Below are 12,103 nucleotides of genomic sequence, written 5' to 3'. Positions count from 1 at the left end.
TTATTGAGCAAATAACAACGCGATAGCTTCTCTGACAGCCCTGCCAGTAGGGTAGTCCAGGGTGCTGGGGTCTACCACATCAGGAGGTTGGGGGTTTGCAGGAGGGGCCCTCTCCTTCCTCATTGTGGCAATGTTGTGCAGCACAACACAGGCCGTTATGATGCGGCACGCTCTTTCAGGGGCCACTCTGAGCCCTCGCAGGCAGGTGAATCGGACCTTCAGTATGCCAAAGGTCATTTCAATCCTGACCCTGGTTTTGGCATGGGCCACATTAAAACTGGTTTGTGGCCCTTCACCAGGGTTAGGATACGGGGTCATCAGGAAAGGCTGGCAGGCATAACCCCTGTCCCTGAGCAGCACTCCACTGAAGAGCCCTGAAGATAAAGGAACATTTCCATAAGTATACACAAAAGGCAGTTTAAGAAGCACAAAACAATAAGAATGTACAGTTGCCATACCCTGCTCGAGTTTGTGACACAGTGAAGACTCAGAGAAGATCCTCGAGTCATGGACTGACCCAGGCCACTTTGCCTCAAGGCTTGTGATTTTTTTTTTCTTCATTTAATCGTTTATTTGACGAGGGACAGTGCACATTGATGAACATTTAAAACAAATAATGCTTTAAAAACGTAAACATGCCGGATTTTAGCTTTGAGCTAGTTTCCATCCGTAGTCCCTCACATACAACATTTAAGAACATGACATTTATATACATAGCAAAATAAATACATGATATGCAGAAAGAGCATGAGCAGCATATAAGCATTTACCACATGGCAGTACAATGTAGCAGCTACGAAATATAAAGTGCAGGAGAAGATAAAAGGGCTACATAAAGTGCAAGAGAAGATAAAAGAGCTACATCAAGTGCAAGAGGAGATGCCCCTGTATTGAAGTGCATCTTGCGGTGATTGCACGTTTGTTTGTTTCTCAACCATTCTTTTAGTTGACCTTTTAAAACTGTTCAAAGTGGGACAATCCCGTAACTCAGTTGGGAGGCTATTCCACAAAGAGCTGCCCATAATTGATAGAACATTTTGTCAGAAAGTGGTCCGTCTACGGTGGACTTCACAGTCTCCTCTGGTTTCTGACCTAGTGCAGCGTCCAGTGTGTTTTTTGTGGATGAATTCCCCTAAGGGGGGGGGGGGGGGGGGCAGTCCATGTAAACATTTATAAATAAAACACATACTTTTAAAAGACTTAAAATTGTCAAAACTCAAGAAATTGTGTTTTTCAAGGATGGTACAGTGGTGGTATGAATAAGGCTTTCTGTCAAACACCTTGATAGCTCTCTTGTACAGCTGTTCTATGGGTTTCAGGTTTGTGGCACAAGCAAACGACCAGTTTGTAAAACAGTATTCAATGTGGGATAAAATCATGCAGTGGAGGTATGACTTTGCAGCATTGACAGTTAAGAAAGGTCTAATTTGTTTAAAATGTTGCACGTTGAATTTAACGGTATTGGATACTTTCTTGATATGTTTCTTAAAAGTGAAGTTCGAGTCCAGTATGACTCCAAGATACTTGAAGTGGGGGACTAGTTCTAATTCTGCTCCGTTTAAAAACACATTGGATCCTTCGATTTTGACTGGTCGTTTACTGAACATCATGCATACTGTTTTTTTTGCATTTAACTGTAAGCAAATGTTGTTCAGCCAGTGTTGCACCTTGTCCAAATTATTTGAGAGACAGGATGTGATTATTTCAGTATTTTTCCCGTGTACAAAGATGACCGCATCATCGGCATACATTTGTACATTCAAATCAGGACATACATTAGGCAAGTCATTAATGTACAGAGAAAACAGTAATGGTCCAAGAATGGAACCTTGTGGAACCCCAACAGGGTTCACAAGAGGCGCGTTCACACCAAGTACTTTTCCCACAATAGTTCATGAGAACTCAGTTCATGAGAACTCTTTTAGTTCTGATGAACTAAAGCAGATCGCGTTCACACCAAAATGAGTTCCTGGGGGTGGATTAGGCAAATGAAGCCGCTGACGTCACTTCTTCTTCTTCTGCTTTGGGTTTACTGGCAGGCCGCAAACAACTTCACGGCGAGTACAGTAGGTGGCGGTATGCACCTTAAAGTTGCAATCTGCCAAAAAACCGAGAGAAGAAGAAGAAAAACCTCCCGCGTATACTGCCACGCCCACCTGCTGTATATGAGGCGTCTGTTTACCTTCCGACCTCAGACATGAGCTTCGTCTGAGTTATTTAAGCAAACACAAATACAGATCGTCGACCAGTCAAATGCAATAGCAATGCTGATTCGGAGGCGACGGCGGTTAAGAAGGATTGACAAAAGGATTGGACGACGACATGCACGCGCTATGGATTGCGTAACCTGTGTGAAATTAATAAACTGTGCCAGGTGTCGTATGCACACTAAATAGGCTCAGCAGTTAACACACCTTTATTATATATCCTCCTGAGAGCAACTGCATCCGTCTGCCATGAACCCTACAGAAACCTACGTGTTAGTTTTGGCCCATAGTGGCCTCCATTTGTGTCGTGTAAAATGGGGGAAATCAAAAGTTAGCAAATCCCCATGTCATGTTCATAAAAACATTTAGTTTTAGGTCAAATAATGATTACACTGCTCTGAAACTCACTACAATAACTCCTAAGATGTTCCCTTACTATAATTAATAAAAAATATTGAACTCACAACACTGGTAATAACAAACTTAACCATTTCCCTTTCTATAAATAAATAGTGCTTGTGTTGATGGACGCCATTTTGAAATACAATGAAATTATCTTTTTGAAAGCCACAATAAATAAAGCTTCGCCAGTTTATAACCGATGAAACATGATGGTATCAGAATAATCACTTACATGTGATGTATAGGATGCTACACAGGTCACTGTAAAGATAAAGTGTCAGAGGAGAAAGAAGCAAGCTTAGTTACATGAAATGTAATGAAAAATGTAAGATACAGGCTCTGTTTAATCGCCATGTAGGTTCTCTTTTATTGCACACTCAAGACAATATCAATAACAGCATCACGCTGTCCCAGGTGTGTCATATGCATGTAAATAGAAGTTAACATTTTCAATATAAAATAAAGTGTCAGTATCAAAACATATATATAATTATATAATAACAATAGGTAGGCTCAGCAGCAGACACACCTTAGTGCAAAGTGAAGTGTCAGTATTAATAACAGTGGCATATATATAATCACAATAATACAAAATGAACTGTCCCAGGTGTAGGCAATTTGGGGTGAAGTGTCTTGCCCAGGGACACAACGACATGCTGACTGCAGTGGGGTTTGAACCTGTGCTCCCCTGATCCGAACACCAACGCACCAGACCACTGCACCACACGCCTCCCAACAAGTCATTGTACAGTTTATCAACGACGACAAGTTTTTCTTAATTTTTTTATTGAAGGCCTGTTGGATTTAATCAGCTCGCTTAGCACTGCCAGAAGCCCAGCCTGAAAGGTATTTTGTTGCTCCACCTGGCGCGCCGACACCTCCACCTGGCGCGGCATCACCATGAGCAGCTGGTCGTCCGATTCCTGGGCCTTGTGTGAATGCAGCAGCCGTTCGTCGTGCATCTCCTTGGCACGCAGGTCCTCATTCTCCTTGCTGACCATGGCATGGCGGTCCTCCATCGCCATGATGGTGTCAAGGAAGCTGTCATCCCGTGCCCGCTTTCCTAAGGAGAAATAAGCAAGATACAAGATCAGTTTAATCGCCTAGTAGGTTGTCAACAGAGACAACATTGGACATGGTGCAGGCAGGGACAGTGTACAAAATGCAGGTGTAAAGTAGAAGATAAGATAGGATCAAAAAATAAAAAATAAATATCAAAGTGCCCTTATTTATTGTTTTGTGCTTAATGTATGCTTGAACTTTGTTTTATAGGGATTAGTGGACATCAGTTAGATGCGTAACCTTCTTTCAAGGCCAGAGTAAGTGGATTGACATCTAACATAACATGGCTGAGTACAATTATAACAATCAATAAAAAAAAGGAAAAATAAATTGAATTTCAATTACATTTTTACTTAAATGTGCAAAATATTAGAACATCAGTCTTTGTGACATGCAGGTAATCAACTGTTTAAGCTTTTACCATTAACATGTAGAATGAATGTTGCAAATGAGACATGAAATTATAGCAACTACAATGTATTGTTAGAGGTAGCATTATGTCCAGCTAGCATGCTAATTGCTAATGTTATATTATCGTTTTATCCCGGAGGGGAAATCTAACTAGTTTCCAATCCAGAGAGAAACACCTCGCCTGAAACACACGATTAGTGCCATGAGTTAGTGAAGCAAATTACAGAACATTGCACACTTATTCACAAGTCAAAACGTGTTCATAGCGGGCGCGGCTGAGAATAGCTAGCTAGCTAGATGTTGTTAGCCAGCTTGGAGCTATGATAGCCAGTTCAGCTAGCATGGCTAGCTCGATCTACTGAGCAAACAAAAGTACATCTGAGACCAGTTTTGTGCAGATTAAAACAGTGCAGTGCCTGTAGTTTATTTTACCTTTGTCGTCGTCCCGGCATGACTTTGCGCTGTGGACGGTTCCCAGGTAGAAGTTTCTGGATCGCGTCCTCCGAGTAAATCGCCAGAAGCGCCGACACATCCTCATCACTCCACCGCTCCGAGGTGAGTGTTGCTATAATAACTGCTTTCACAAAAGTAATCTCTTCGTTGGTGGCTGCGGCGCTGAGCTTTTAATGAGCAAATACAATGGCGGCCTTCAAAAAAATGTCAGATACTCACGGGGCGTGGTTTGCATTCCGCACAGCCAATCACACGTATGAACTTTTTTCTCCCACGTAAGTCCCTGCTCTCAGCAGGGACTGAAAACGGCGTAAAAATGGTTCTGATTAACTAATTTAGTTCCTGGGGCTTTTTGGTGTGAACGCAAATATATCGTAGTTCTGATGAACTATTGTGGGAAAAGTACTCCGGTGTGAACGCGCTAAAGGTAGGGGGATTTGGTACCGTTGACCAAAACACACTGTTTTCTGTTTGATAAGTAAGATTTAACCCACTGTATTGAATCTGCCGAAAAATTGAAATGCGTCAGCTTTGTAAGGAGCACTTGGTGGTCAACAGTGTCAAAAGCCTTCCTGAGATCAAGGAAGATAGCACCTACATATGGGCTTGTGTCCAACATACATTTAACCTTTTCCACAAAGACACAGTTAGCTGTCTCAGTGGAGTGGTGAGCACGAAAACCAAACTGCATAGGGTGGAGTTGAGCGAAACCTTTATCTAAATGTTTGGTGATTAATTTTGACACCCATTTCTCAGCTATCTTATGCGGCTTTCACACCGGCGCTTTTCCCTTTCTAGCTCCAAGCTAGAGCTTTTCTGGTTCAGCTCCGGTTTCCCTTTTCAGCTCCCGCTCTGTTCACACCGCTCACACCGCTCAAGAGCCGGGATGGTACTGCGTCATTGCCTCATCGTTTGCGTCATGACGTAACCGTTTACGTGCCTGCTTCATAAAAGCCAAACCGCGCGGAAATCCCTCACATCGACAACAACAACAATGGCCGATTGTATTGAAGCGCTGTTCACTTTGGTTATCCTCTTACGAAACGAAATGGAAGGCATCGGACGACTTTACAAGGGACAACTTTACTTGGAACTTTACAAACATCACATGCGAAATGCAAGACTTCTTTGTGGTCTTCAGCATCTACTTCAACAACGATTCCGTAGGAAACAGAAGGTAAATATACGTCCTATTCGATGGCGTTAGAGCTAGCTGTTGTTAGCCTCTGCATGCGCCAAGCTCAAAATACCCAGCTTTGCAGCATTAATTACTATGGTATAACATTAAAACGGATACTCAATGTTATTTCCACAGATCATGTTGAAATGGCGGAGGTCGCGTGTTATTTGGACACAGCCCAGATCTTCCAATTGGTGGAACACCATTGCTTCAGACTTCTCCCCTCAGCAATTCATGCAGAATTTCCGAGTGTCCAGGGAGTCCTTTGAGTACATCTGCAACCAGCTCAGCGGCGTTTTGGGGAGAAGAAACACAAATTACCGTCGGTGTATACCCAATAAAAAACGGGTTGCAATTGCCCTCTGGAAGCTGGCCACCGGCGGAGAATACAGGACCATCAGCCATCTTTTCGGGGTAGGCCTAAGCACCGTTTGCGTCTGTGTTCAGGATTTCTGCAGGGCAACCATGGAAGTTCTGCTTCCACTACATATCAAATTCCCTAATGTGGAGAAGTTGGTGGAAATGGCCACTTTTTTCAACAACCGTTGGAGAGCACCACAGTGTGTTGGTGCAATAGATGGAAGCCACATCCCTATTTTAGCACCAGAAAATTATCCCAAGGATTATTATAACAGAAAAGGATGGCATTCTGTTGTTCTACAGGCTGTTGTTGATGGCAGGGGGATGTTCTGGGATGTGTGTGTTGGTGACCCAGGTAGTGTACATGATGCTAGAGTGCTAAAACAATCCAATATTTGGGTGGCTATCAGTGATGGAGTGTTGCTAGGCCAAAACAAAATGGCCATCTCTGGCTGGGATGTGGGACATTACCTGATTGGTGACCCAGCCTATCCAATGCAAAGATGGCTGATGAAACCATTTTCGGACACCGGGAGACTGACCCCTGAACAGCACACCTACAATCAGAGGCTGAGCAGTGCACGGGCGGCTGTTGAGATGGCTTTTGGAAGGCTAAAAGGAAGATGGAGGTGCCTCCTAAAAAGGAACGACAGTGAGCTTGAGCTCACCAAAATAATGACAGTGACTTGCTGTGTACTACACAACATATGTGAGGAACATAGCGACAACTTCACTGAATATTGCCATGAAGTTGTGTACAACCAACCCCCTTTACACCCCTTTCCAGAGAACGGTAGACAAGAAGGAGCTGACGTTAGATCTGCATTGATGGAGTATTTCAACATGGGGGACCACTAATATTACTGCAGTTAAACCTGATCTATTTTGTATCATGCCTCTTACAATAAAATCACTGGATCAGACTTGAATTGTGTTTTCTTTTGTATACAAATCACAGAATGTAGATAAACAGGTATGAACAATATTCGTATAAAAATAGTGCATACCCAAAAGGTTTAGACCAGGGGTCTCCAACCTTTCTTCACCTGAGAGCTACATTTATTCACATAGTACTCATTGGTTGAATTAAGCTACTTTTGTAAACATGTGAAATTGCAATACCCAAAGCTTATCAAAAATCTTAACTTCACATCAAGGTCCAAGAAAACGACAATTTCTCACATTATTATGGCCCACATACAGTAAGTACATCACTGAAAATTCACATAAATGTCCAAGAGAAAAATAAAATGTTATAAGACATGACTTTTGACTTATGTTTATTTTACATACAAATCAAAGAATGTATGAACAATATTCTTATAAAAATAGTGCATACCCAAAAGGTTTAGACCAGGGGTCTCCAACCTTTCTTCACCTGAGAGCTACATTTATTCACATAGCACTCATCGGTTGAATTAAGCTACTTTTGTAAACGTGTGAAATTGCAATACCCAAAGCGTATCAAAATAAAAACAAAATGTGTGTGAGTGTGTGCAGTCACCTGAGCTGCTGTGCAGATACAGCTGTGCTCAACATTCATCAGGGATTGGTCGCTCTCTCTTTGGATGTGTTTAGTGCTAACCTCAGCTTTATGTCATTACATTTGTGCTGGGTAAGGGCACAGTACATTTGAGTTTGTTTCCTTCACTTAGATTTATGTCAGTATTTTATATCCTAACTTCTTTCTAAAGATAAATAGGAATAAAATAAATGGTGTGCCTTGCTCCAGCTTGACAATGACACATTTATTTTCGATAACACAGGTAACGATTCCATTTAGCATCATTTTGTTTAAAGAATGCATGGCAGAATCAGACTTAGCATACAAGTAGTCATACTTATCATCTACCACTGTTTTAGTTCAGTATTTTATCATAGTGACATTAGTTAGTTTGCAGTGGATCACTGAAAAAATAAAATGTAATAAGACATGACTTTTGACTTATGTTTATTTTACATACAAATCAAAGAATTAGAAGTATGGACAATATTCGTACTGTATATTATATAATAAAGAGTATTTAAAAAAGAATGTATACAAAGTATTCACAAAAAAGTGTGGAGAACATACTGTATATATTATAACTAAGTGTATTTAAAAAAGAATGTATACAAAAGGGGCATGAACAATTGAGATACGAAAATAAGGTCATTGTTTGCTGTTGGTCTCCATCACCTTCACCATCCTGTCTAACAAGCCAAGCATGTGGCTGTCCTGCTCGGCCTTCGCGATTCTGTCGATCCGGTTCTGCTCGATTCTACTCTGCTCTGTTATGTTGAAAACCCGTAGGAACTCAGCATTGGCGTCCTGCACCTTCTGAAGCATCGCCCAGCTATGCTCCAGTAGCTCTTCGTCCCTGGCGTCACTCTTCTCCATTAACGAGACAAGGCCAGATGACGAATCCCGCTTTCTTTTAACTACAAAGGGAAAAATAATAATGAGGTCAACACCGTGTTCATGGCATTCTATGAGGTGTAAATTATATACTGTGTAATGAAATGTTGTATTGTTATTATGGCTGCAGTTGCATAACTTGAACAACTACTACAATGACAATGCCATGATAAATGGCAACAGGGAACAGTATTACCATTATGACCACTGTAAACCTTACCCTGTTTGTTTCGGCCCACTGGCTGGGTTAGGGTCACCAGAGATTCCTGGGAAGAGCTGCTTGTGGCAAGAGGAGACCCAAGCATGTGCACGGGCGAGCTACACGCCGACGGTAGTGGTGGTTCCGACACAGTACACTCCAAACAAGATATGCCTGTAAACACAATATAAACACAATGAACAAAAGTAGCCCTTCAACAAATCATACATCGTTAGTGAGAAGAAAGAAGATACATTGGAGGCGTTCGCTGTCTTTGCCATGGGGATACCTTTGTTTATTATTGTTAGCATTAGCATGCTAGCGCATGGGTGCCCACCCGGTAGCTGTAGTAGGTAAACTTTAGCTATTATTGCCAGGTCTGTCGATAGCTACATGGTTTAGTTTATGTTGTAAAACAAAAAGGCACAAATAACACAAATCAGTAATGCATAACTCACCAGCATTAAATGACTCGTCCTCCAACCCAATTGACGAGAGAGAAAGCGAATTCACCGTGGATCCCAAACCACTCGTCGGTCTGTCTCCGAGGACCGAGTCTAGCAAGTCAAAATGTGGACTTGTTTTCGGACGACCGCTGCCACTCCGTCCGAGCTCTTTCTTTTGGTCCCGATAATCCTTCTTTAATTTTTTCAACTTGTTGCTAATCTGTAAAATGCTACGGTCATAACCAGCGGTTGCCATCTCTCGCTGCAATTGTTGCAGAATAGCTTTGGACCGCGTGCTCCCCTCCAGCTTCCTCTGTACCTCTTCGGAAGACCAGATTGCCACAAGGTAGCTGGTCTCTTCAGTGGACCACTGCTGCTTATTCTGTTTGAGGTTTTCCATCGTTGTGTACAAACTGGATAAAACGCAGGCATTTTGTTGTTGTTCAGGAGGTTGACCCCGCCCATGCCCCTGCCCCCGCCTCGACGTAAGAGAGACGTAAGCGACGCCGCCTCTAGCTCCGAAGCTCTTGCCTCTAGATCGACAATTTTTTGGAGCTGGAAGTGAACCGGATTCCGGAGCTAAGAGGCGGCGCCGCTGCGGTGTGAACAGGAAAAACCGGCGCTTTTCCAGCTCCAGCTCCGAGCCGGAGCTGGAAAAGCGCTGGTGTGAAAGGGGCATTAGAGACACAGGGGAGGATGCTGATTGGTCTGTAGTTGGACATTATTGCCTTATCCCCAGATTTAAAGAGCGGTGTCACCGTGGCCACCTTCCAGGATGATGGAACTTCCCTCGTGCTGATAGATTGATTCACTAGCATAGTAATTGGTTTTATTAGACTGTCAATATTTGTCTTTATGAAGTTGGTGTCTAAATCATCTGCATCCCTAGCCTTAGAACCTTTAAACCCTAAGATTATATTTTTTACCTCAGCCTCTGTGATTTCCTCCAGGTCAAAAACTGGATGTGTATCCACAGTCGGGCTAGGTGAGACCTCAGATGGCGGGAAGAGCTTTGTAATGTCCAGAGCACTATTTATAAAATACTCCTTTTCCCTTCAGTCTGTCCTTCCTAAACACATTATATCCTGACATAGATACAAGAGTGGATGGTGACGAATGTTTTTCTTGTGTGGACCCGTAGTCCTCCGGTGGTGTGGGTAGAGGTCCTGCTGCTAGGCCGGCAGCCGTCGGCGCGAGACCGCAGAGACCCGCCGGTGGTGCTAGCTGCTCGGCTAGCCAGCCTCTTCGGAAGCCGACTGATGGCGTGTGGAGCTCAGCGGCTGGGCCGCCAGCCGTCAGGTTGATGGAAACGACGCCGGGACCCGGACACGGGTGGATATCTCCCGAGAGCAATAGACACAGCAGAGCCAATAGCCCAACATTCTCCTCTTTTCGTTTTAAACCCTTTTTTTTGTTTGAGAGAGTCTGCCAGGAGTGCCAGATGAGTGAACTGTAGATAATATGCCGACCATGGCCGAAGTGATTGATATTCAACGATGTTGCTGGTGCAGACAATGATGTATCCTCAACATGTTGTTTTACCATGGGGGCAAGATGAGTGGTGTAGCTACACAGAGGTTTGAGATGTAGGACAATCATGCAGAGATAGATTGCTGCCACTGCGCCAGAACTGCCTGCCGCCATCTTGGGAAATGGGCGTCATCAGACTTTAGTTACACCTCAAATGAGACACCTGTGGTCACATGTGGCCTGCAAAAGCATGTGGGGTTAACAAGCCTACTTCCACAATAAGAGCATCATAGTCAATGTTCATTTGAAATGAGTCCATGTTATAGAGAAAGATAGTCCAAGTGTGAAACATGTACTGTGTGAATATTTAAATGTGTGATTTCCTTTAATCACCCAGACTTCAATGTGTGTTATAAGTGAATGTGCAAGATTTACCTGAATGTTGAGGCTGTGGAATGATTTGCGATTCACATAGTCGCCTTCATTTTCTCCCAGGGACGCAGAGATCGGTATGTGTGTACAGTCTATACAGCCAAGCACCCTGGGAAACCCTATGAAATAGTAGGCTGCATTTATTATAAAACAGTGTACGTCATAGGAACAACATTCACTGTAAAGATATAATCACATACCTGCCATGCTGTAAAATCCCTCTTTGTGCCAGGAAACACAACAGAGCATGTGCAACCTTATGAATAGCACTGCAGACTGTATTCTTGCTGAGGTTCTCTGCATCACCCACAGCATACAGAAAACTACCGCTCGCAAAGTAGCGCAAAGCAATACATACAGTCTACGGCACTGTAAGGGCACAACTCCGATGTGTGGCATTAGCAATATATGGCTCGAGGAGCTGACACAGATAAGTCAGCCCTTCTGACGAGAACCTGTATCTTTCATACAAATACTCATCAGAGAAAGCCAAAGGGTTTAGTCTGTCCCTAAAGATCCTCTCCCGCCTGAGAGCGCCTCTCAAAATCCGAGCTCCGAGCTCCACAGTGTCATCGACAAATGGCGACGTCATTTTCACAGAGATTTCATTGGTCGATAGGCGGAGCTTTTATAGACTGATCTCTTATCCTGGAACCTAACCTGCTCCAGAGCAGGCTAGCCGTTCAGCATAAGTTACCGTGGAGATCTAGCCCGCTAAGAAGTGAACCAGCGTCGTAGGACTGGAAATCCAGAGTTTTCCCTGAAGTTAGCTCGCTAAGCGAAAATCCTGCTTCGTAGTACAGGCCTCTGGTGACCGAGCTGCTGGTCTGTGCAACATAACGATAGGTTACGTATTGTAACCCTAGTTCTATAAGCACAGACGGAGTTGTATAAATGTAGCCGGCCAATCGGGGCGAGCCTACATGAATGCGCGCGCAGGCCCACAGTATACAGATGTAGCACTCCAGATAGGACTCCAGCTTACAGCTTCCTGCCTAAGACCAGCGGCTGGGAATGTTACAGATGGAGCATCTTATTTCAGACAGTTTGAAACGCGAGGGTCGTGATTGGCTCGTGCACGTT

The 12,103-nt window shown here is 43.5% G+C and overlaps 1 pseudogene; it reads right to left on the bottom strand.

The window, feature by feature from the left end:
• Nucleotides 1–11,612, bottom strand: LOC117470723 (annotated as a pseudogene).
• Nucleotides 11,613–12,103: the final 491 nt, after the last annotated feature.

The sequence above is a fragment of the Trematomus bernacchii genome, unplaced genomic scaffold (assembly GCF_902827165.1).
Source record: "Trematomus bernacchii unplaced genomic scaffold, fTreBer1.1, whole genome shotgun sequence".
Lineage (NCBI taxonomy): Eukaryota > Metazoa > Chordata > Actinopteri > Perciformes > Nototheniidae > Trematomus > Trematomus bernacchii.
Note: the sequence above shows the minus strand (reverse complement) of the source record. Positions and strands in the feature narration are given on the sequence as shown.